The 27574-nt window shown below is 40.7% G+C and overlaps 1 protein-coding gene across 10 annotated transcripts in view; it reads right to left on the bottom strand.

The window, feature by feature from the left end:
- znf592 (zinc finger protein 592) overlaps positions 1–27574 on the bottom strand; it is a 195129-nt gene that overhangs the window by 147405 nt on the left and 20150 nt on the right. For 6 of the 10 annotated variants that reach the window (XM_072553160.1, XM_072553168.1, XM_072553164.1 and 3 more), the window contains exon 2: positions 20674–20882. The exons of 3 other annotated variants lie outside the window; for them this stretch is intronic. The gene's annotated coding sequence lies outside the window, so the exon portion shown is untranslated. Of the gene's footprint in view, positions 1–20673; positions 20899–27574 lie in introns of all 10 variants that reach the window. One more of the 10 variants, XM_072553162.1, reaches the window with a different exon arrangement.

Here is a 27574-nt window from a genome sequence, read left to right as displayed (position 1 = left end):
ATAAATATGGAAAAGGTCACTAGGTGACCTGAGGATTTCTGCAATCAATCAGGCTCTAATGGACTCAGAAAATGCAGCAACTGTGACCTTAAAAAGGACATATCAACTTAATGCAGGGTTGTAATTTAACTGAATAATTGTTAGACGACATAATTGAGAAAATATTCTCCAATTTAATGTAAGAGTATACGGTAAATTTGTTGGTCATGGGAATATGCAAATTGTTCATTTATTTATTTTCACCTCTCAAACATTTTAAATTATCTTTTATGTCTTTGCCTCCTGACCAGCACGTTTTGCAAGTTTCTTCCATTTGGCTGTCTATCAGGTCGTACAAGATCAGGGAGAACTGGCTTGCCGAATAATGGTTCCTCTGGGAAGATAGCTCATCCAGACATCTTTGCCTCAAAATTAGAAACCCACTGACCTGAAGACAGTACATAAAGAGGCTAAGTGATGTTTTCATGTTGGCAGCACTTTGATCTTGTTGCCTGCATTTACCAGAAATAAGGCCACATCCATAAATAATCACAAGAGATTGGCTGTAGAGGGTTTTTTTGTGATTTGTTCTTTAGTAAAGTATCCAAATTATACCCTGCATTTCAGTGCAGGTTGCTCCCACATTTTCTGACTTCAAATTACATACTATGTAAAAGTCTATAACCTTTTAAAATTATTACACAATGTTGGAAAGATGGACCACGGTACAAGTCAGACATGCCATTATAGTCTACACCCAAACAGTCATGTGGAAAATTTATTCCAGCAAGTAAAAACTTTGAAGCTTTTAGAACCTCAAGCTTGCTTTATGAATTTGTACCACTGATTTCTCCACTTGCACAAGGTTAAGCTGACTTTCTATTTGTATGTCAAGAGTGCTCAGCAATAAACAAATTATTTCAAAGTCATCAGTTTTCCAATAAAACTGCAGAAAAGAAAACTAGTTTGATTGACCACCTGTTCAAAATAACAAGTTACTGCGGCAGCAACTAAACCTGAACCATGAGCCCTTAGGCTGTTCAAAATATGGGAATCTACTTGAATACAGAGTTGAAGTTTGTATGTCAAAGATCAAATCTAATAAAAGAAGAAATTCTACAAGTGATGCAAATAACCAACAACCATTTAATTTCCTCCACTGAGATTGGAAGCTAAAAATCTAAAAGACAGTATTCCATTGTGCATCCCTAATTGCCCTTGAGATGAGAGTGGTGGTGGTGGTGGTGGTGGCAAGCTGCCTTCTCAAACTAATGCAGTTTATATGGTGTGAGCACAACATGACTATTGTAAGTAGACATCCCGACTCTAGTTACAGGCCAATTGTACAGGATAATTACTACAATCCACCAGCTTCATTTCTCGTTCACAACTTCAAAACAACGAGCTATGACACTCTGCTGGGAATAATGTGCTAGAAGTCAAGCCTCACTAGTTCACGAATTACTACAAATGTGAAATATAGAACATAACAGTGCAGTACAGGCCCTTCAGCCCTCGATGTTGCGCCGACTTGTCATACCAATCTGAAGCCAATCTAACCTACACTATTCCATGTACGTCTATATACTTGCCCAATGATGACTTAAATGTACTTAAAGTTGGAATACTTAAATATGACCAATTTAATCTCTTGGATGATTCATACTCAACTATGACCATAATCCAAGATAAAAGAAACTCACACCAGGTTTTATTCATGAAAAAACGTGGCACGGACAGATTATTAATTATTAATGCAAAAATAAACCACACCTGCTTTATGTACAAAGGCACACATTTACCACATATAATACAGACAGACTTTGTTTAGGAATTTTGTGGGTGGATAATATAGGTAAAATATCACATCATCAGCTGTGAGAATTCTCAGCATGACAGCTGATGAGTTGGAATTGGGTCTTAGCTTGAATTAGGAATTATCTTTCTTTTTGCAAAGTCTTCATCAAAAGCGCTAATTTGGATTAATCCAATCCCTGCTGCTGGCTAGTTATTTTCTCCCCAAAGACACCTCATGGCAACGTGTCTCAAAAGTATCCAGCTTCTTTAAAAAAGCATGTACTTTTTAACCAATAAGTAAGCCCACATTTACACTTTCCTTTGAGTGATAAAAAATTTGCTTTTCTGTAACAAAACAGTCCTAACCTCAATTATTCAGTTTTTAAAAATGTGTAGTCCTTGGGGTGGTGCTCTGGAAATCAAGCCCCCTATTCTAGAGGTCATCATAAGTGTTAAAAACTGTAATCCAACTATCCAAGATCCCCCTTTTACCTAACGGATTAAATCAGACTTAAAGAAAACACACAAGGTTTTTGTACTTAACAAGAAAACAGCTATTCATTGCTAACATTTTTAAACCAAGGTAAGGCTGAGGGAGAAATTGAGAGGATGTACAGGGAGGTGTCACACTCTAGACATAGGATAAGGTCAGCTGGGTTACAGTCAGGGGGTGGAAAGGGAACCAACGGTCAGAACAGTTGGCCCATGTGGCCGTTTCCCCTCAGCAATAAGTATACCATTTTGGATACTGCCGGTGGGGACAGCCTTCCAGGGGAAAGCCATAGTTGTCAGGTCTCTGGCACTGAGGCTCAGAAGGGAAGGGGGGGAAGAACAGAAAAGCGCTAGTGGTAGGGGACTCAATAGTTAGACGGATTAACAGGAGATTTTGTGGTCAGGAACGGGACTCCCGGAAGGTACGTTTCCTCCCTGGTGCCAGGGCCTGGGATGTCGCCGATTGGGTTTACAGGATTCTGGGGGGGGGGGGGGTGAGCAGCCAGAAATCGTGGTACATATTGGCACCAATGATATAGCCAGGAAAGGGATTGAGGATCTGAAAAGTAACTACAGAGAGTTAGGTTGGAAGCTGAAGAGCAAGACGAGTTAAAGTAGTGATCTCAGGTTTGCTACCCATGCCACAAGATAGTGAGGTGAAGAACAGTCAGCAAATGCAGCTTAACATGTGGCTGCGAGGTTGGTGCAGGAGGGAGGGCTTCAGATACCTAGACCATTGGGATACCTTCTGGGGAAGGTGGGACCTGTACATGAAGGACGGAGGGGCACAAATGTCCTGGGTGGAAGATTTGCTCGTGTGATTCGGGAGGGTTTAAACTAGTTTGGAAGGGGGATGGGAATCAGAGCCACGTATCTGAGAGGGGGACAGTTGCAGACGGGGCAGTTGCAGGATGTAGTGAATCTATCGGGAAGGTTTCTCGTGTGATGAAACAAATGGATTGATTAAAGTGTTTCTGCTTCAATGCAAGGGGAGTGTCAAAAATAAGAGTGATGAACTTAGAGCATGGATCAGTACTTGTGGATACAATAATGGAGACGTGGGTTTTACAAGGGGAGGAATGGTTGCTTGATGTTCCAGGGTTTAAAACGTTTAAAAAGAATAGGGAGGGTGGAAAATGAGGATGGGGTGTAAGCATTACTAATCAGAGAGTGCATCTCAGCTACAGAAATGAAGGTTGTTGAGGAAGGTCTGTCTGCTGATTCAGTATGGGTGGAAGTCAGGAACAGCAAGGGAGCAGCCACTGCATTGGGGGTTTTCTGCAGACCACCTAATAGCAGTAGAGAGTTTGAAGAACGCATAGACAGGCAGATTCTGAAAAAATGCAGAGGTAGCAGGGTTGTAGTTATGGGTGATTTCAACTTTCCCAATATCGACTGGAACCTCCTAAGTGCAGATGGTTTGGTTTGGAGCCGTTTTTGTCAGGTGTGTTCAGGAGGGTTTCCTTACTCAGTATGTAGGCAGACCGACAAGGGAAAGGCCATTTTGGATTTGGTGCTCAGCAATGAGCCAGGACAGGTGTCAGATCTCGTGGTGGGAGAGCACTTTGGTGACAGTGAGCACATCTGCCTAACATTTACCATAGCCTTGGAGAGGGAAAGGAGCAGTTACCGAGGGAAGATATTTAATTGGGGAAAAGGAAATTCTGATGTTATCAGACAGAAGTTGGGAAGTACAGACTGGGAGCAATTGTTCCACAGAAAGGGCACAGCAGACATGTGGAGACTGTTTAAGGAGCAGTTGTTGCGAGTGTTGCACGCCTTTATTCCTCTGAGACAGTTAAGAAGGGGTAGGATTAAGAACCTTGGATGATGAGAACAAAGGAGCTTCTCGTCAAAAGAAAGCAAGCAGCTTACGTAAAGTGGAGGAAGCAAGGATCTAGCACAGCTTTAGAGGATTACAGGCTTACTAGAAAGGACCTCAGAAATGGATTGAGGAGAGCCAGGAGGGGGCATGAAAAAGGCTTGGCAAATAGGATGAAGGAGAACTTAAAGGCATTTTACTCATACGTGAGGGATAAGAGAATGATCAGGGAGAAGGTAGGACTGATCAAGGATAGCGTAGGGAACTTGTGCATGGAGTCTGAGCAGATAGGGAAACCCTAAATGAGTATTTTGCTTCAGTTTTCACTAAGGAAAGGGACCTTGTTGTGAATGAGAACTTTAAGGAGCTGGGAAACAGGCTTGACCAGATCAAGATTGGTGAAGCTGATGTGCTGGAAACTTTGGAAAACATTAAGATTAATAAGTCCCCAGAGCCAGACCAGATTTATCCTAGGCTGCTCCAGGAAGTGAGAAAGGAGGTTGCTAAGCCGCTGGCGAAGATCTTTGCCTCCTCACTCTCCAGGGAGTCGCACCAGAGGATTGGAAGGAGGCGAATGTTGTTCCTCTTTTCAAGAGGGGTAATAGGGAAATCTCTGGCAATTACAGACCAGTCAGTCTTACGTCTGTGGTCAGCAAAGTTTTGGAAAGAATTCCGAGGGATAGGATCAATGACTATTTGGCAAAGCATAGCGTGATTAAAGGCAGTCAGCATGGCCTTGTGAGGGGCAGGTCATGCCTCACAAATCTTACTGAGTTCTTTGAGGAGGTGACGAGACAGGTCGACAAAGATGGTGTATATGGACTTCAGCAAGGCATTTGATAAGTTTCCCCATAGTAGGCTCATTCATAACGTCAGGAAGTATGGGATACAGGGAGATTTGGCTATCTGGGTTCAGAATTGGTTGGCCGACAGAAGGCAGAGAGTGGTTGTAGATGGAAAGTATTCTGCCAGGAGGTCAGTGTTGAGTGGGGTCCCGCCGGACTCTGTTCTTGGGCCTCTGCTCTTCATTGTTTTTATAAAGGACTTGGATGAGGAGGTTGAGGGGTGGGTTAGTAAATTTGCAGGTGACACAAAGGTTGGAGGTGTCGTCGACAGTATTGAGGGCTATTGCAGGCTTCAGTGCGACATAGACAGGATGCAGAGCTGGATTGAGAAATGACAGATGGAATTCAACCTGGATAAATGCAAAGTGATGCATTTTGGAATGTCGAACTTGAACGCTGAATATAGGATTAAAGACAGGGTTCTTGGTAGTGTGGAGGAACAAAGGGATCCAGGTGTGCAAGTACATAGATCCCTCAAAGTTGCCACCCAAGTGGACAGGGTTGTTAAGTAAGCATATAGAGTTTAGGCTTTCATTAACAGGGGGATTGAGTTTAAGAGCCGCGAGATTTTGCTACAGCTCTACAAGTCCCTGGTGAAACCACACTTGGAATATTGTGTTCAGTTCTGGTCACCCTACTATAGGAAAGATACAGAGGTTTTGGAGAGGGTGCAACAAAGGTTTAACAGGATGCTGCCTGGACTGGAGGGCTTGCCTTATGAAGAAAGGTTGAAAAAGCTCAGACTTCTCTCTCTGGAGAGAAGGAAGAAGAGAGGAGACCTGATTGCGGTATACAAGATAATGAGAGGAATAGATAGAGTCAATAGCCAGAGACTTTTTCCCAAGGCAGGATTGACGGGTCCGAGGGGTCATAGTTTTAAGATATTAGGGGAAAGGTATAGAGGAGACGTCAGAGGCAGGTTCTTTACACAGAGAGCTGTGAATGCATGGAACGCATTGCGAGGGGTGGTGGTGGAAGCAGGGTCATTAGGGACATTTAAACAACTGCTGGACAGACAAATGGAGAGCAGCGAGTTGAGGAATGCGTAGGTTAAGTTATTATATTTTACATTAGGATTAAACCTCGGCACAACATCATGGGCCAAAGGGCCTGTTCTGTGCTGTACTTTTCTATATTCTAATAAGAAACACAAATTGCAAACTTGTAATGCTACTCCTGCTTAAATTCATCCCTTCACAAACAGATGGACAATACATGAATACTAGGACGAAAAGAGTGAAAAAAAAACTGGGAAACACCACTTCCACAGGATTTCGTCATAAAGATGTACAGCACGGAAACAGACCTTTCAGTCCAACCCGTCCATGCCGACCAGATAGCCCAACCCAATATAGTCCCACCTGCCAGCACCCGGCCCATATCCCTCCAAACCCTTCCTATTCATATACCCACCCAGATGCCTTTTAAATGTTGCAATTGTACCAGCCTCCACCACTGCCTCTGGCAGCTCATTCCATACACGTACCACCCTCTGCATGAAAAACTGGCCCCTTATGCCTCTTTTATATCTTTCCTCTCTCACCCTAAACCTATGCCCTCTAGTTCTGGACTCCCTGACCCCAGGGAAAAGACTTTGTCTACTTATCCTATCCATTCCCCTCAGGATTTAAAAAACCTCTATAAGGTCATCCCTCAGCCTCTGACGCTCTGAGGAAAACAGCCCCAGCCTGTTCAGCCTCTCCCTACAGCTCAAATCCTCCAACCCTGGCAACATCCTTGTAAATCTTTTCTGAACCCTTTCAAGCTTCAGGAGACCAGAATTGCACGCAATATTCCAACAGTGGCATAACCAATGTCCTGTACAGCCACAACATGACGTTCCAACTCCTGTACTCAATACTCTGACCAATAAAGGAAAGCATACCAAACGCCTTCTTCACTATCCTATCTACCTGTGATTCCACTTTCAAGGAGCTATGAACCTGCACTCCAAAGTCTCTTTGTTCAGCAACACTCCCATTATTTTGCTTCCTTTGGATTCCTTGATGTTGACACAAGATTGTTTGCGAATCAAAGTGGTCTTTCACTCGCTGGTTGAGAACTTGTCCTTTCAATTTCTCTGAAGACGATTCACTCCTCAGTCAATAATGGATTGACAAAAAGAAAGTGAATATAAGCCAGCTAGCCGTTGCTGGAACTTCCATATTTTCTTATGCTTTCTCATTGTAGGCAAGACGGTTCTCTGCAGCACTGGCGCCTCAAGTCATGGTCATCACATTAGGAGCCAATAAAAATGTTGTCAAGCAATTATGCCTTAGTTCAAAACCCATTGATTCTGTCTGCTTCATTATAAATGTTGCCTTTTCACTGCACAGTTAACAACATGCTCCAGTAAATATCACCCTTTTTCTTAAACTACAGGCACTTTTTTGCACAATTTCTTTGATTTAAAGCAGTATCTACTTTTCTTAGACCACAGTTCAAAGATAAAGGAAATAAGGCTGGGAATAGCAGTTGTATCTGGCAGATGTTGCTAAATATAGATTAATGCAAGTTTATACATATGAGTAGAAACAATGCCAACCATGTGTACACAATGCATGAATAGAAGAAAGTCCAACATTTTCTAGCACGTGAATATCAATCTGCACAAATTGTTCCACTAGACTACAACAAACATAAAACTTTTGAATATATCACCTGGGTAATCCACTATAAAACATAAAACCCTACGCAGAGCAGAGGAAAATCACCTATACTGTGTGTTCAAAAAGAATGGATACCCAATGAACACAGTCCGCCGATTTCTCAGCAACAAACCCAAACAAGCAGACAAAACACATCCAGAAACCCTAGTCACTCCCCCCTACATCAAAGACATCTCAGAAATGACTGCCAGAGTACTCAGACCCCTTGGCATCATAGTAGCCCACAAACCCACCAACACACTAAAACAATAGTTAATGAACTTGAAAGACCCTGTACAGACAACAAGCAAAACTGATGTCATTTACAAAATACCATGCAAGGACTGTAACAAACACTACATTGGACAAACAGGCAGAAAACTAGCCACCAGGATACATGAACACCAACTAGCCACAAAAAGACATGACCCTCTCTCACTTGTAACCTCACATACAGATGAGGAAGGACACCACTTCGACTGGGACAACACATCCATCCTAGGACAAGCCAAACAAAGACATGCGAGAGGATTCCTAGAAGCATGGCATTCCAACTAGAACTCTATCAACAAACACATCAAGTTAGACTCACCTACCACCCTCTGAGAAAAGCTACAGGAAGTGACTTCACCACCGTAAATATCACCACCATAGGAAATGGCATCATCAACCCAAAGAAACCCAAACTTATAAATAGAAAGCAGGAATTTTCAGTATTGCTTTGCCTGAGGCCCACTGAAGATGTTACCTAGTCGGGTAACGAAACGTCTGGAAATGAACCTTGCAGCTCAGCGAGCAAATCTACATCCAAAACCTCAACTTGAGCTACAAATCTACTCAAACCGTGATAAAACCCTATATGGTCTTTGCACAACATTTCAATTAAACCTCACTAGAACCCTGTTCAGAAATTTTTCCCCTAAAGGATGAGTGATAATGAATCCTTTGAAAGGATGGTAATCTTAAACGTCTGCAGAATAATGGACCTGAATACCCAGATATCTCTGTACCTAAATTTTCACCAGGAATTTTCCACTTACTGTATAGTTCGCTCTGGAATTGCATCTTCCAAAATGCATCACCTTGGAATTACATCTTCCTAAATGCATCTTAAAATTTAATGTATACTTTAATTGTTCCATTTTGCATTTATCATCTTCAACTGAGACTGTTTGTTTGTGAATCTTCTATGTAATTTGCGATACCCCTAATTTTGTATCACCAATCTTTCATATCATTCCAAACTACATTAACTGATAATAGCCCCTGCTGAACTTTGAGCAATGTATCACTATTCATGTCCCACTGTGAAGAACATGAACACAAGGGATGAGAAAAGGGAAGGTGGTCCATCAAACCTGTCCCCATGCAGTCACAGTACAAAGCAATTAAATCTTCCCAAAGTCTCTGCTTCTTTAAAAATAAGATCCAGCTCTCACCCTGTGATGGTAAGAACAAAGAACATTACAGCACAGGAACAGGCTCTTCGGCCCTCCAAGCCTGTGCTGATCCATATCCTCTATTTAATTCTGCCACCTATTTTCTAAGGACCTGCATCCCTTTGCTCCCTTGGCAGGTCATGTTACAGTTGTATAAGACTGTGGCTCAGCCACATTTGGAATACTGCATACAGTTCTGGTTGCCACATTTCCAAAAGGATGTGGATGCTTTGGATAGGGTGCAGAGGAGGTTGACCAGGATGTTGCCTGGTATGGAGAGTGCTAGCGATGAGGAGAGGTTGAGTTGATTAGGATTATTTTTATTAAAAAGATGGTTGAGGGGGGATCTGATTGAGACCGACAAAATCATGAGAGGTGTAGACAGGTGGATAGCAAGAAGCTTTTTCCCAGAGTGGGGGACTCAATTACTAAGGGTCATGAGTTCAAAGTGAGGGGGGAAAAGTTTAGGGGAGATATACGTTGAAAGTTCTTCACACAAAGGGTGGTGAGCGCCTGGAATGCGTTGCCAGCGGAGGTGGTAGGGGCGGGAATGATAGTGTCATTTAAGATGTATCTAGACAGAGACATGAATGGGCAGGGAGCAAAGGGATACAGATCCTTAGAAAATAGGCGACAAATTTAGATCAAGGATCTGGATCAGCGCAGGCTTGGAGGACCAAGCGGCCTGTTCCTGTGCTGTAATTTTCTTTGTTCTTACCATCACAGGTTTAGAGCTAGGTTTTATTTTAAAGAAACAGAGACTTTGAGAAGATTTAATTGCTTTGCACTATGACTGCTTGGAGATAAGTTTGATGCACCGCTTCCCTTTTCTCATCCCTTGTGTTCATGTTCTTCACAGTGGGACATGAATAGTGATACATTGCTCAAAGTTCAGCAGGGGCTATTATCAGTTAATATGGTTTGGAATGATATGAAAGATTGGTGATACAAAATTAGGGGTCTGGCAAATTATGTAGAAGAATCCAATGCTGTACCATTAGATTCACAAACAGAAAACAGTTTCAGCTGAAGGTAATAAATGTGAAATTGTAATTTTTAAAAAATTGAACAATTAAAGTATACCTTGAAATTTAAGATTCTTAAAAGCAACTGAGAGAGAAAAACCTAAAACCTTAACCTTTGAAACAAGGCTCGAAAAGGTCAATATTATTTTGGGTCTTTTTTTAAGATGGTTACTGAATATACAAGCAAATAAATTACATTGAAATACATTGTGACATTAGTCACGCTATCAAATGCTGCTCTGGTCCCCTTATGGGGAGAATATTGGGAACAGTAAAAAGCCAAGACATTAGTAAAACTTCGCCAACTTAGGAGGGTTGAAGGGTTACAAGGTTTGAAAATGTGGACTTATTTCACTGTGAAAAGGGATGGTTGAGAGGCCTAATCCAATAAGTGTTAATGAACATGAACACCTCAGACAGGATAAATATTTTTTTTAAATTCCACTCATTGATGAGCCAGCAAAAAGGGAGCACAAATCCCGGAGACTCATTATCCAGGAAGGGGCAGCTAGGAGTAGAGTCTTCATGGAATATGGACGACAGAACATAAAGGAATTGGATAAGTATTTAAAAATAGAACCGATACAGAAATAAAACAGGAAATGAGATTTACTGACAGCTGCAGATGGAGAATCTCCAGAGGCAGAGAATCCACATGCTGCATAGCCTCTTCATGATGTGGTTTCTACTATATAAGATGTTCATTGCTGCAATGTTTGTTTGGACCAAAATTAACAGAGAAATGTCATCACTAGTTGTTCTTGGGTTAAATTGTCCTTTAATTATATCTGAAGGATGCTGTGATAGCTGCTAGGTTTGCATCAATTATTCTGAAGGATCATTAGAGGTGAAACATTAACTTTTGCTCCACAGATGCTGTCAGACCTGATGAGTTTCTCCAGAAATTTCTGTTTTTGTTTCAGATCTTCAGCATATTAATTTTAGGTCTGCAAGCATAATGTTGCATAAACGCAAACCTATGATCTAGAAATATCCAAATTTTAGAGATTCTTACTCCACCACTTCTGCTCTTCGGAGAGTTGGCATGGACCCACTGAGCTGAATGACCTACCTCTACACGGTAGCAATTCTATGGTTCGGTTAAGAAACTGCAATGCTATTGGATGAATTCAATCTGTTTATTCCAGTCCCATACAGCAGTTCTCACTATAGCACCCCTGTAATGCCAGGATTTCAGGGTGAAACAATGTAACATGTTCTAACTGAGGAACTTTATATTGTGAAGATTCACCTGCAACTCAAGTGGAAGGAAACATGACAATGCAGCTGAACAAGTAACATCTGAGATCAGGGATTCTGAAAATGGAAAATTCTATATATTACTGCAGAGGATCAGATGCAACTGAAGAGGATGTTTCTCAACTAACGCATGTTTTATAAAGATAGGAGGTTTGCCTAATCGGCTGATTACAAGGACACACACCAAGTCAGATGGAACAGCACCAAAGATAGTGTCACAGACATAAGCACAATTGCATGATATAATCTATGATATTTCATTTTTTTCAGTCGCAAGTGATTGCCAGTCCCAGAAGCTCCTTGAACTAATTTAGTTTCCCAAAAATAGTTGTACTTAACATTACACTAAAGTTGAATGCTTTTTTTGTAATAGTGATACTTCTAACAGCACAATAGTCGGAGTGTAAGACTCAAATAAAACTATGGTAGATGCCTGAAACCTGGAATAACAGCAAAGTGCTGGAAACACTCAGCAGCAACTGTGGACTGAGAAACGTAATCAGATATGGCTCACCTTTGGAAGAAATTTCAGTGTTCCAAAGAACAGCCTTACTGGACTTGAGGCATTAACTCTGTTTTGCTCTTTGCAGATACCGCCAGGTTTACTGAGTTTCTCCAGCACATATTTTTATTAACCATTACAAGATATGACCTTAGGTTTCTCTCAACTTTGCTAATTGTGCATAGGCTGGAGTTATATGCAGGAGGAAGCTGAACCGACATAACCCATATAACAAACATCAACCAAATAAGAAAGGGGTGTTTGTCTAGAGAGGCCTTAGTAAGGCCTGTTTTTGGTTTCTCAGGAGTTTATTTTTCCCATTTTCACATGAGGATTTGAGGATACTATTTTTCCTTAGTTCTTCGGTATTTTCTCTCAAATTTGGATTCCAAATACAACTTTCAATTTACAATATTAAACTTAGATCAGATTCCAATTATTTGGCGCAATGAAGCAGAAATTACAGGGAATGTAGCAAGAACATGGGTGTAAATCTATATAAAAAACTTTACCATAAGGAATAATATTCAATGTTATAATCTAGTTGTGAAGTGGAAGTGCTGATGTTGGACTAGGGTGGATAAATTTAAAAATCACGCAACACCAGGTTATAGTCCAACCAATTTTTTTGGAAGTACCAGCTTTTGCAGCACTGCTCCCTCGTCAGGTAGCTATTGGGGCAAGATCATAGGACACAGAATTTACAGTAAAAGAGAAAATATCATCCAACTGATGCGAAGTATTGAAGTATTGATACCTCACATCAGTTGTATGACACTTTGATCTTTTACTATGAATTCTGTGTCCTATGATCCTGCCCCACTAGCTACCTGAAGGAGCAGCGCTCCCAAAAATTTGTACATCCAAATAAACCTGTTGGGCTATTGTGAGATTTTTAAATCTATTTGTGAAATTCAAGTGGAAGCCAATTATACTTCACTGACAACTTAGATAATGTTTGCCCACTGCACAGGATGTATAACAATCCTGCCAATTCAATTCTAGTTCATGACATCTTGTTAGAAGTATCACTTCAAATTATCAGGCAACTGAACAGAACTAAGTAAGACTGACTTACAAGATAATACTGGAGGAACTTAATTAAGTAAATAAAACATAAAATTGAAAAAGAAATCTAATCTCAGAACCCTAAAACCATAACTGATTATTGTAAAATCCCATCTGGTTCACTAATCTCCTTTAGGGAGGTAAGTGCTGCCATCTTACCAATAAGGCATTCACTTGACTCGAGAAGCACAATCACGTGGTTGACCTCTGAAATGACCTAACAAACTACTCAGCTCAAAGGCAATTAGTAATACGTAACAAATGCTGGACTTGCTAGTGACTCCTGAACTCCATAAAAAGAATTAAAAGAAAAATTTTACCATTTTACTTCATTCTGCACTGTGGCAGGCGAGGGACACAGTTACATACACAGTGTGGACTGCTGACCACCAGTGTCGATGAGTGTGGTGCTGGAAAAGCACAGCTGGTCAGGCAGCATCTGAGGAGCAGAAGAGTCGACATTTTGGGCAAATCCATCCTAGAGAAAACCTAGCCCGGTCACAATTATACGACCCCCCCACCAGGATCTGATAGCAGTGTTTAGCAAGCCTCCCTGTCAAGGGAACAATTATAGGTCAGAGACAGTGTGGAGAGAGTGACCATGGTGGCTAATAGCTGCTTAGGCCAAAACCAAGATATGTTTCACAATAGTGAGTCTTCAGTACTACATCCACTGGCCATTATACAGCACAGAAGGACAACTACACTGATATGTAGAGGCCAAAGCACCTAACTGGGAGCAAGATCTTAAAGATGGCCAATAACATACCCTTGATCAATAACTTGTGTCTTTTCCTGCCAACTCCAGCTTGCCATCTGCAATGACAAGGAGTTTAACAAGCTGCTGGGAGGACTCACTGTATCAAAGGACTGGGGCCCTGCCCAACTTCCAAAACATGCTTATGCCCAAGAAAATTGAACAGCCCACAGGGCAAAGATTAAATCAGGAAAAAAAGTGGGAGAGAACTTATGATCAGAAGATGAAGCAGCAAAGTTGGAGCAACAGAATCTGTGACTAAAGTAGCACTCCACCCATTCAATCTCAATAGTAACTAATCAAAGTACTTCGGATAACCTTTCTTCAATCACCTGTGAGTTTGCAGGGCTACATGAGAGATTTCCAGGGCTATCTGAGAAATTTCCAGGCAAATTTACCCACCACCCATATCTAATGAGAATCATGATGACATTTAAATATTTAAACAGAAATGCTTATATATTTGCACAAAAAATGCTACTAAACTAATTATTTTACTAAAATCAGGACTAAAGCTAAGTTTATATAGTTCAACATGAAATTGGTTGTACTTCTGAGATCTAATTTGGAACTTCTTTTTGACAGAAATCTAGATTCTTGACTTATCACCAAGAATCTATGGTCTGCCCATTAGGATTAGTTTATCTTAAAAGCAAATTCAATGTACTGCTTCCTATCCCAAAGATCCTTCAATACTGTAAATTTTGCTGATTTCTCGTAAAGGTTTGCATTTTTTTATTATTACATTGCTTCTCCAAAAGTTCAAGATTTGAGGCTGTTATCTGCCACAGTCATACAAGATACAGTACCAATGACACTTCTGCATTCACAGCATCTCGGAGATCTGGGACGACATGGTGGCCCAGTCATTAGCACTGCTGCCTCACAGTGCCAGGAAGCCCGGTTTCATTCCAGCCTCAGCCAATTGTCTGTGTGGGGTTTGCACACTGTCCAGGTACTTCGATTTCCTCGCAGTCCAAAGGTGTGCAGGTTAGGTGGATTGGCCATACTAAACTGCCCAGAATGTCTAGGATGTGAAGGTTAGGTGGTTTAGCCATGGGAAATGCAGGGTTACAAGGATACGGTAGGAGGGTTGATCTGGGTGGGCTGCAGTTTGGAGGTCAGTGTAGACTTGATGAGCTGAATGAACTGCTTCCATATTGTAGGGATTCTATCTGCATATGAGTGAAATTAATGCACACAGAGATCTACAGCATAGAAACAATGCATCCAAGCCTATCAGGTATCCTAAATTAATCTAGTCCCATTTGCCAGCACCTGTACCCAACCAGATGCCTTTTAAATGTTGTTATTGTACCAGCCTCCACCACTTTCTTTGGCAGCTCATTGCATATACACAGTACCCTTTGCATGAAAATGTTGCCCTTTAGGTCCCTTTTAAATCTTTATCCTCTCAGCCTGAACCTATGCCATCTAGTTCTGGACTCCCCCAATCCAGGAAAAAGACCCCATGATTTTAAAAACCTCTATAAGGTCACCCCTCAGCCTCTGACACTTGAGGGAAAACAGCCTCGCCTGTTCAGCCTCTCCCTATAGTCAAACCCTCCAACCCTAGCAACATCCTTGTAAATCTTTTCAGAACTCTTTCAAGTTTCACAACATCCTTCCGATAGAGAGATCAGAATTGCATATAATATTCCAAAGGTGGCCTAACCAATGTCCTGTGCAGCTGTATATTGTGGAGGAGTAATAAAATACTGAAACAAAATGATAGCTAACTCTTAAAAGTGAGGAAAAATGTTAACTGTTTTCAATTCTTCACTGATGCTGCATATTTCCATATTTTCCAGTTCATTTGGTTGAAAGAAAAATGCTGAGAAATGTTACTTCACACTCCTTTGATGTTGATAAATGTACTATGTGATGCACTATTGAGGCATACAAGTCAAAAAGGCTACTGAACCTATTGGGGGGTATGGAAAAAAGAAAGAGAAACACCATAATCTCCAAAGTACTCCCTCCCAGAGTTAAACCGTCTTCACCGTCTGTACAAATGACCATTTACACTGAAAACCAGAAAGAGTAAAGACAAAAGAAAAAAGTAAAGTCAGTGAGGAAAATGTATTGCTACAGTTCACAATTGGATGCACCCAGAGTACTCTCTGGAAACCAAGGGATGAAGCAGGGAAGGTCTACTGCAGCTGTGATTGTTTCATATAAATATCTCAGAAATAGGGTTCAGCGAGTGATGGAGAATGAAGTACAGCTGTACTGTCCTTCACCCAACCTGCTTAAACTAGCCCTCTTAGCAACAACAGAAAATGTACCACTGTCTTCAAAAAAATTGAAAACAAAATAAATATTTTGCTGTTTATTGGTGAAAATAATGAAAAGGTTTTAAACTATGAATGAAATTCAAGTGTTTCATATCTGAAAGAATAATCTAACCAATCATAATTCACCATTATAATAAGTCTGGGTTTTTGTTTTGCACTTGATAGACTTTAGTGATTGAGGAATCTTTGGGAAATAAACATGTATGATTTCAAGCATCTAGTCAGTACAGTACATTCCAAAGGAAATATATCTGACAACTCAGGGATGCTCCCTCTGCATTTCACCCACGAGCAGCAATGTGGCATTTTTACAGCAATAATGCTACAGTACTGTCCTTATTGGATAAAATTGCCCATTCGTGGCATATTGGATGCAGTTAAGCCTCAAGTCATGTGCATAAAACTAGTAGTCATTTGGCAGTTTTGGATTACACCTTTCACACAGGACCCTAAAAAATACCAGCAAGTTGGGAAGATGTCTAGCTCATCATTTTAATCTAGTTTTAAAATCAAATCCTAAAAGTGAAAGTGCTACAGGCTCACTCACTTCCATTAATTAGTTCTCCAAAAGGTAATTTTAAAAATAGTCAATGCTGTTGACAACAGCTGGGTTCACTTGATTTTAAGGGAATCTTCTGGCATTTACACAATGCAGATCTTTCTGTAGCTTAAACCTGCCTTCTCCAATCACCTTTTAAGATCTTGTGACAGCAAGAACCTATCAATTTCGTTGAAAGCCCAGGTTACTCAAAGCAGTATTCTTTACATACCTGTGATTTCCATAAAATGCAAATGTAGAGACAGCAGCCATAACTTCCAGCATTGGCTGGTTGACTTGATTTCACTTTGTAGATTACAACACCTGAACCAATTCAGGCAAACCAGTTTCAAAATTATCCATACCAATAATTTTTCACATTTGCTCCGAACATTTACATTGGCTTAATTAAAAAGCTTTGTTTTCATTTCAAAGTCGCTGATCATTTTTACTTTTATTTTCATTATTCATTCATGGGAGTGTGGGCTTCACTGGCTGGGTCAACCTTTTGTTGCCCATCCCTAGTTGCCCTTGAAAGGGTGAGCTGCCTTCTAAAACCGCTGCAGTCCAATGTGGGTACACCCACATTGTGTTGATGAGGGAGTTCCAAGATCTTGACCTAGCAACAGTGAAGGAACTGCAATACATTTCCAAGTCAGGCTTGAAGAGGAACTTTTAGGTGGCGGCGTTCCTACCACCCTCGGCCTTCAGATGGAAGTGGTCATGTGTGTGGGAACTGCTCTGTAAGACGCCTTGGTGAATTGCTGCACTGCTTCTTATAGTTGGTACTGTAATGATGGTGGAGGGAGTGAATGTTTGTGGAATGTGATGCCAGTCAAGTGAGCTGCTTTGTCCTGGATGTCGTCAAACCTCTTGAGTGTTGGAGTTCTGCTCAACCAGGCAAATGGGGAGCATTCAGTCATACTCCTGATTCTAGCCTTGTAAATGGTGGGCAAGCTTTGGGGAGTAAGGTGTTGAGTTGCTTGCAGCAGGATTCCCATCTCTGACCTGTGCTTATCACCATAATATTTAAATGACTTGTCCAATTCAGTTTCTGGACAACAGTAACCCCATGAACATTGATAGTAGCAGATTCAGCTATAGTAATGTCAAGAGGTTGACGAGATGGCCTCTTGTTGGAGTTGGCCTCACATTTGTCTGATGCAAGTGCGGCTTGCCATGGCAGCCCAAGCTTGGAAATTGTCCAGATCTTGCTACATTTGGACTTAGATTGATTCAATGTCTGATGAGTCACAAATGATGCTGAATGTTGTACAGTCATCAGCTAACATTACTAGTTCTGATCTTAGGATTGAGGGAAGGTCACTGATGAAACAGCTGAAGATATTGGATCCAATACACTCCACTGAGCAACTCCTACAGAAGTGTCTTGAACTTAAGATAACTGACTGCCAAAAACCACCAATATCGCAGTCCCCCATTCTGATTACCACGGACCCTAGGTTCACTAGAACCTCTGTGTCAAACTGTATCAAATGTGACCTTGATTTCAAGGGTCATCATTCTCACCTCTCCTCTTTTGTCCATGTTTGAATCAAGACTGTAATAAGATCAGGAGCTGGTGGAAGCCAAAATGCATATCAGTGAATAGGTTAGCCCAAGCATATGATGGTTGTTAGCATTGTTGATAACCTCTTCCACCGTTTTACGATTAGTGGGTTGGATTTGTCTTGGCCTTTGTGTATAGGACGTAACTGAGCAATTGTTCATATTGTCACATAAATACCAGTGTTGTAACTGTACTAGACAAGGGAGCAGTAGGTTCTGAAACACAGATCTTCAGTACTATTGTTGCAATGTTGTCAGGGCGCATAGCCTTTGCAGTAATCAGTGCTGTTACTTGATTGTTGACACTGAAATGAATCAAATTGGCTGAAGTTTGGTACCAGTGTTGCTGAGAATCTCCAAAGGAGGTTGAGTTGGACCAACCACTTGGCACTTCTGAGTAAAGACTGATGCATATGCTTCAGCCTTATCATTAGCACTGATGTTCTGGTCACACCCATTATTGAGAATGTGGATATTTGTGAAGCTTTTTCTGCCAGTGTGTTGTTAATTAGCTACCACCTTTCAGAATTGGAAGCAGGAATGCAGAGCTTAAACCTCATCTATTGGTTAGGGAATCACTTCGCTGTTTATTGTTGCTGCTTATGCAAGTAGCAGTGAGTAACATCACCCTACTAATCCAGAGACTCAGGTAATGCGCTGGGGACCCGGATTTGAATCCTGCCATGGGGATGTTTGCTGATTGTTGCACAACATTCAACATCATTCATGATTCCTCAGACGCTGAATCAATTTGAATTCAGTCAAAAATCTGGAATTAAGAGTTTAATGATGACCAGGAAACTATTGCCGATTGTTTAAGTTTCTCAGGCTCATTAATGCCCCTTAGGGAAAGAAACTGTCATCCTTACCTGGTCTGGCCTACATGTGAACCTAGACCTACAGCAATGTTGACTCTCAACTGCCTGCAGGGCAATTAGAATGCATATTAAATGCTGGCTCAGCCAGCAACACTCACATTCTTTGTATAAATAACAAAAAAGTAAGCCTGTTTTGTGACTTCCCCAGGTTGGGACCTCATTAACTCTTATTTACTCTGGACTACTACTCTGGAAACACCTCTACTGTGGCAAAGCCTCCCGAGGACTTGTGCCTGCAGAGAGTCAATCAAAGAAAATATATTGAAAGCAAAAAAAAATATTTATTTGGATTCAATGATATACAATAGTACAGATATAGCTGTACATATCATCAAAGGTTAGCAGAGTGGATCAGAATAAGGAACTGAAGCCACAATCAGATCAACAATGATCGACTGAATGATGGAACAGGCTTAAGGAGCTGAAATGCCTACTTCACCTTTCTGTTTCTACCTCAATGGACCTCTGCTATGAAGGTTTGATTTGTATTAGTATCAATCTAAGTCTAATGACAGCCTATCATTCACATTAATTTTGCAATTATATTGTTTCCATTACGTTGGGTGTGCAGAACACAGCAAATCCAATTTCCCAACAAGGAAACACAGTCAATTCAACTATAGAACCTACAAATATCTGAAAGTGATTTCCAAGCTGTAATATAAACAGAGATTTAGCTGATTTTCTCTCAGATGTGAACACCCATGAATGAGCTCTGGGTGCACAATAATTGAAGGGTGCAGATGGTTTACAGACAAAATAATAGAAGCTTGAGAATGATTACAAGGTTGTAATTTAATTGAGGGGTCATAAAGTTTTGAATGGGGTGTATGAGTGATAAGTGACAAGAAATGAAGCTAACAATATATAAGGCATAGCCGAATTATATTGCTGCCTTCTAACCAGTTATGGTATTTGTTTAAAATAACTAATCAAACTATTTCTTTAATTTAAGGGATGGTTTGTTTCATCTCTGCTTGCAGCAAGTCTATCAGCGCAGATACTGACAGCTAAGTTACTCTATTATCAAAGCGTATGTGTATCCAGAATGAAGGAATAACTACTGTGCAGTTGTTATTTGCATGCTTGATTGACATCAATTGAAATTCATTTCTAGAAAACATCAAGGGTAATACCTTGCAAAATTATGAAAGCGTGGGTTGATTTTCACTTGTCTATAAAACATAAACATTAAGCAATTTTTCCATTCTCAAAACAAATTTTTCATAATATTTTATAAGATGAATAAGGACAACACTACACAACAATACTAGGTTAAGAACGCATTTAGCTAAGTGACATTTAGAACTCTAGCTATCGAATACTTTGGTTAGCCTAATGTGACTCACCAACAATTCTACTGGCTTCCAGCTTTTCAATAGTTTCCCAAATGAGCTTTATTGTTGAACAAGTCTCTCATCATTAGTAAACCATGCAGCACCTGACTCAATTGCATCTACTTTTCACAGCCTGGAGTTGAAATTTATCAGGCAGAATGAGATTGAACTGGACTTATATAACAAAGAACAAGAGGGGCTTAATGGTAAAATACAGTGCAGCACTCCAAAAATAGCTACTAAGTAAAGATCTTTTACTTCCACAGAGGAAATAATTCAAGTCATCACATTGCTAGAAGCAAGGGTGCATTCTGTTCTCTCTCTAGCTGTGTGAAATCAACTAAGGATCCAAAAGATATCTTTCAAAGAGGCTGACTTAATTCAGGTTATGAGACATTTTTGTCGGACCTGTCCACATACCATTCAGTGCTGTGTGCTTTCCAAGATATTGTGCTGAATATTAAAGTTGACAGCACCTCACAGCAACCCAGTGTAGATCTGTTGAAAAAGTCTTGAGGCTTAGCTAGCTTTGAAATGCCATAGTACTCATCACTGAGCTGACTGCTACTGCTGTATCCATTTCCACCATAAAATCTGGAACGTCTTGCACTCACATAATTGATCGTTCCCTGAAACACAAGCAATCTGAAATAAATGGGATGAATAATGGATCAAAAAGACTTTAAAGCTGGAGAAAAATAAATGAGTATATATTTTGTTTAGTGCTTCAACAAAATTCTTCAACCTTTTGCTTCAACTGTGAATCAAGTATATCCAAGATTAAAATATGCAATCTGTTAACTGTTTAACATGGAGTTATAAAAGGATTTTGTAAATTTTGCATTAAGAAATATAGCAATCTTGAGGCTCAACTGGAACTTAAAATATTATGTAAGATAGCTTATAAAATGAACAATATTGTCATGGGTGACTTCAACTTCCCTAATATTGACAGGAACCTCATTAGTGCAGTTTGGGTGCAGCAGATTTGTCAGGTGTGTCCAAGAAGGATTTCTGACTCAATATGTAGATAGGCCGACTAGAGGGGAGATCAAATAGGATTTGGTACTTGGTAATGAACCAGATCAGGTGTCAGATCTCTTGGTGACAGTGATCACAACTTCCCCACCTTTACTATACTCTTGGAAAGGGATAGGAGCAGATGGTGTGGGAACATATTTGATTGGGGGAGGGGAAATTACAATGCTATTAGGCAGGAACTGTTGAGCGTAAATTGGGAGCAGATATTCTCAAGCAAATGCATGACAGAAACTTGGGAGAGGCAAGGAAGGGATGGTAGGGTAAAGGGACTTTGGGTGACAAGAGATGTGGAACATCTAGGTAAAAACAATGACTGCAGATGCTGAAAACCAAATACTGGATTAGTGGTGCTGGAAGAGCACAGCAGTTCAGGCAGCATCCAACGAGCAGCGAAATCAACGTTTCGGGCAAAAGCCCTTCATCAGGAATAAAGCTGATGAAGGGCTTTTGCCCGAAACGTTGATTTCGCTGCTCGTTAGATGCTGCCTGAACTGCTGTGCTCTTCCAGCACCACTAATCCAGTATGTGGAACATCTAGTCAAGAGGAAGAAGGAAGCTTACTTAAGGTTGAGGAAGCAAGGATTAGACAGGGCTCTAGAAGGTTACAATGTAGCCAGGAAGGAACTGAAGAATTAGGAGAACCAGAAGGGGGCATGAATAAGCCTTGGCGGCTAGGATTAAGGAAAACCCAAAGGCATTCTACACTAAAGTGAGGAAAAAGAGGATGGCCAGAGTGAGGATAGGATCGATCAGGGATAGTGGAGGGAACTTGTGCCTGGAGTTGGAAGTGGTAGGGGATGTCCTTAATGAATAGGTTACTTCAGTATTCACTAGTGAGAGGGACCTTATGAGGACAGCGTGAAACAAGCTGATACACTTTAACAGGTGGATGTTAAGAGGGAAGGTGTGCTGGAAATTTTGGAAAAACAGACAAGTCCCCTGGGCCAGATGGGATATACCCAAGGTTACTACTGGAAGTGAGGGAGGCGACTGCTGTGCCTTTGGCAATGATCTTTGCATCCTCACTGTCCACTGGAGTAGTTCCGGATGATTGGAAGGTGACAAATATTATTCCATTGTTGAAGAAAGGGAAAAGGGATAACCCCGGGAAATACAGACCAGTCGGTGTTACATCAATAGCGGGCAAATTATTGGAGAGGTTTCTGAAAAACAGGATTTATGATTATCTGTAAAAGCATAGCTTGATTAGAGATAGTCAGCATGGCTTTGAGAGGTGCAGGTCTTGCCTCACAATCCTTTTGAATTATTTGAGGATGTGATAAAACACATTGATAAAGGCAGAGCAGTGGATGTAGTTTGTACATGGATTTTAGCAAGGTGTTTGAAAATGTTCCCCATGGTAGGTCATTCAGAAAGTAAGGAGGCATGAGATACACAGAAATTTGACTGTCTGGATACTGAATTAGTTGGCCCATAGAAGACAGAGGGTGGTAGTATTGGAAAGTATTCAGCCTGGAGCTCAGTGACCTGTGGTATTCCACAGGGATCTGCTCTGGGACTTCTGCTCTTTATGATTGACTTGGATGAGGATTCAGAAGGCTGGGTTAGAAAGTTTGCCGATGATACGAAGGATGGTGGATTTGTGGATAATGTGGAGGGTTGTTGCAGGTTGCAATGGATCATTGACAGGAAGCAGAGCTGGGCTGAGAAGTCGCAGATGGAGGTCAACCTGGAAAAGTCTGAAGTGATTCATTTTAGAAGTCAAATTTGAATGCAGGTTACAGGGTTAAATGCAGGATTCTTGGCAGTGTGGAGGAACAGAGGGATGCACGAACATAGATCCCAAAGTTGCCACCTAAGTTGATAGGGTTGTTAAGGTGGTGCATGGTATGAGGGCTTTCATTAGCAGGGGAACTGAGTTTAAGAGCCGTGAGGTTATTCTGCAGCCCTATGCAGACTTGGTTAGACCGCTCTTGGAATATTGTGTTCTGTTCTGATCGCTTCATTATAGGAAGGATTTGGAAACTTTAAAGAGGATACAGAGGAGATTTACCAGGAAGCTGCCTGGACTGGAGGGTGTGTCTTATGAAGAAAGGTTGAGGGAAGAAGGGCTTTTCTCATTGGAGCAAAGAAGGACGAGAGGTGACTTGATAAAAAGGCGCACAAGATAATGAGAGACATAGTTAGAGTGGATAGCGAGAGTCAATTTCCCAGGGCAGAAATTGTTATCACGAGGGGGCATAATTTTAAGGTGATTGGAGGAAGGTTTAGGGGAGATGTCAGAGGTTGGTTCTTGACACAGAGTGGTGGGTGCATGGAATGTAATACCAGCAGTGGTAGTAGTCAAGATATATTAGGGACATAAAGTGATTCTTAAATGGGCACATGGATATCCACAAAATGTAGAGTATGTAGGTTAGTTTGATCTTAGAATAGAATAAGAGATTGTCACAACATTGAGAGCAAAAGGGCCTGTACTGTTCTATGTAACATGTAACCTTTTGCAACACAGGGGGGACCTGAAGTATGCCTCGGATGTCACAATAGGAAACTGAGATAAAAGATATGTTAACAACTACATATCATTTGTTCCTTGTAAAAGCAACACTTGAATTGAGTCCACTTTCTCCAGGTTTCTCTGCATGTGATAATTACACTGGATGAGTGACTGCTATGTAGCTTAAATATGACAGAATAGAAAGCAAATTAATCACATAACCTATCATCATCGAGCAAATATGAATGAGATTAAGTATCTGAGCATTCTGTTTTGTGACCTTACATTTTTGAGATAGTCCACAATATTGCACATTGACTCCAGGGCAGCAGCCTCTAAAGCAATTCATTTACTGCAGTGAGCAAGGCCATAACATCTTCAAATTATTAGGCATCAGAAGCGTTGACATCTTGCATAAAACAATCAAGTTCTGAAGAATGTTTACAGTCAATAAACAGCAAAGTATAAATCATTTACACACTAATATATTTACATACTCATAGTTGTGTACGGACAATGATCCTTTTTTATCATTCTTGCTACATGCCAAGAAGCGAGGAAGAGAGCCAACTGGTACTCTCTGTCTCTTTAGAAAAATATTGTTATTGACAGTCCCTGCTAATACGACAGCTTTTCAGCTTCAAAGCTGCTGCTGCGGACCAGTTAGGCCTCAAGTTCCTGTTTACCATGGCAGCTAGCAGCAATGCAAAAGGCAGAATCCCTAGGGACAAGTGGGCTCCAAATTGGGACCAGGAAAACAAAAATCAGCTAGAATGGAACTTGCAGGCTGAACTGAACTGCAGAAAACACAGCAAATTGAAGATAGCTTCAAAGTGCAATGTTTCATTTTGCTTATGTGAAAGAGAGGTAAGTAGCAAAAGTGTGTGCTCTTATATATATTATTGTGTAAGAAAACAATAAAGCTTTACAGGACACTATTTAAAAGATTTAAACAATCACTGAAATTTTACAGGAACTTGCACTGGTTGGTTTAGCTTTGTTTACAAATCAGCAATAAATAGCATGACACACATTAGATACGGGCTGCAAAATTACTGTGTCAGAGTGCCTGCATCAATATAATTTGAAATGCTATTGTACCATTGTTGAATGGAAAGTACCAACAGGTCAGAAAAGGGCATCTACTAATAACAGTATCAGAGAGCACAGGGCAAAAGAGATGGAAAGTCTGTATGGTGTAATCAACTACATATCTTTATAAGCAGCTGCTCAATTATTAAGGAGGTTTCTGTAGACTTGAGGAAGATAATAGGCAAAAAAATTGAACTCAAGATATTGCCAGTTCCATTTCCAATTAAAACTTTGAATTTAGTCTCATAATGGGCTGGAGTGGATAGATTCTACCAAATACTACTGCTGCATGTGATACACCACATTACAAATATGCTAGTCCTGGTCTGAAGTGCAGAGCTTAGATGTAGAAATCCCAGCATTACCCTTCACTTTCCTATCTTCTTTATCTATCCCACTTTCACCTTTCATGAATACAACATTCAAACATTAATGCCCCCACATTCTTTTCGCATCCCCTTCCCAATTAACTTATTATGTTTGTGGACAAAAACTCCAAAGACTGTACAGATAACAAATGAACCAAAATTGCTTGTTTCTGATCTGTATTATTTTGTAATTCTAATTGCAACAAATTGATTTACCTTTAAGATAATTCTTTGCAATTAGTGCATTGCAGTCCTTAAAACAGTGTTCAAGAAATACTCTCAAGTTATTTACAGCAAACAAAAACCAGAAATCCTGGAATTTCAAACCCACTGTTGAATATCAACAAGGATTTATATATAATTCTCTGCCTGAGCACAAGTCATATAGCAGATCTCATTTTAAAAGCAGCATTTATTACATTAATTTCTTTCACAAAGTTTCTTAAGAGCTTCTTATTTAAACTTCAGTTCAGTTCATGCTCCATTTTCCATTAACATTCATAATTAGGAATATTGCACATTTCACTGCAAGGAGGTAATAAAATAACGTTTATCATCTTACATTGAAATGTTACAGCAATTTAAGTCACATTATTCTAAATAAGCAGCAACTTCCCAAAAGGCCAATACTATTACAGGACTGTCAATCTCATGTATTTAGCATGAAACAAAAAGAAATTGATAACACTATTGTAGACAACAGTGCACACATCTTGTCATATAGATGGCAGGCGTGCATTTTTGGTACATACATTAGATGACACAATGGGGTGTAGTTGATGATTGCCTATAAAATAGTAACAGGCAGTGCAGAAAGCCTTAGGTAAATATTAAGGGTCAACAGACTATGGGAAATCTGTGACCTGTCAGTGTGCTTGCTACAGCAACTTTGGTTTAGCAACTGATAATTGACTCTACATTTCCGTTCCTGCTTACTAGCTCAGAGCTCCAAAGACAGGAAGTTAGCGTATGCAGTTTTGCACCGAATTTGGTAAAAAGTCACTCTAAAATTCAGTCAGGTATCAGAAGTAGCAATGAAGTACTGTTGCCCAATTAGCAGAAACAAAATCAGGCACGATAAATGTTGAACTATTTGGGACTAGACTATTTGGGTCCAGTCCTTTCATTCTTGATGCTTTAATTCTCAAAGTATCTATGGATGGACCTCCTCCTGGTTTATCTATTCCAGCTCAGTTCCAAGTCAGCTCCAGGACATCTCTGCAAGACTTCCTTGGGGTAGTGTCCTCAGCCCAACCATCTTCAACTGCTTCAATGACCTTCCCTCCATCAGAAGGTCAGAAGTGGGGATGTTTGCTGACGACTGCACAATGTTCAGCACCATTCGTGATTCCTCAGATCCTGAAGCAGTCCATGTACAAGTGCAGCAAGATCTGGACAATATCAAGGCTTAGGTTGACATGTGGCAAGTAACGTTCACGCCACAAAAACGACAGGCTTTGACCATCACTAATAAGAGACCATCTAACAACCATCCCTTGATATTCAATGGTATTACGATCACTGAAGCCCTCACTCTCAACATCTTGGGAGTTACCATTGACCAAAGACTCAACTGGACTCACTATATAAATAAAGTGGCTACAAGACCAGGTCAGAGGCTAGGAATACTGCTGTGAGTAATTCACCTCCTGACTCCTCAAAGCCTGTCCATCATCTACAAGACAAAAGTCGGGAATGTGATGGTATACTCCCCACTTGCCTGGATGGGTGCAGCTCCTACAACACTCAAGAAACTTGACACTATCCAAGACAAAGCAACCACACAATTAGCATTACAGCCACAAGCATTCACTCCTTCCATCAGTACAAAATGCACTGCAGAAGTTCACTAAAGACAACACGTTCCAAATCTACAACACTTTCATTTAGAAGAACAAGGGCAGCAGATACATGGGAACTATACCATCTTAAAGCTCCCTTTCAAACCACTCACCACCCTGACTTGATTGCCATTCCTTCACTGTTGCTGGGTCAAAATCTTGGAATTCCCTCCCTAAAGGCATTGTGGGCTAATGCTCAGCAGACGGACTGCAGCAGTTGAAAAAGGCAGCTCACCACGACCTTGTTGAGTGTTAGCTCAATTTGACTCAAAGGCCAATAGATTAAGTACAGTAAGGCTGGGGTGGCAAAATCAAACAGTGGCTAGCACTGTCGCCTCAAAGCATCAGGAACCCAGGTGAGATTTCAGTGTTTGATGACTGTCTGTGTGGAGTTGCTCATTCTCCCTGTGTCTGTATGGGTTTTCCGCCGAATGCCCCAGCTTTCTCCCACAGTCCAAAGATGTGCAGGTTAGGTGGACTAACCATGTCAAAACGCCACGTACTGTTCAAGCTAGGTGGTT

The sequence above is a fragment of the Chiloscyllium punctatum genome, chromosome 33 (assembly GCF_047496795.1).
Source record: "Chiloscyllium punctatum isolate Juve2018m chromosome 33, sChiPun1.3, whole genome shotgun sequence".
Lineage (NCBI taxonomy): Eukaryota > Metazoa > Chordata > Chondrichthyes > Orectolobiformes > Hemiscylliidae > Chiloscyllium > Chiloscyllium punctatum.
This window is presented reverse-complemented; position numbering and strand designations above follow the sequence as displayed.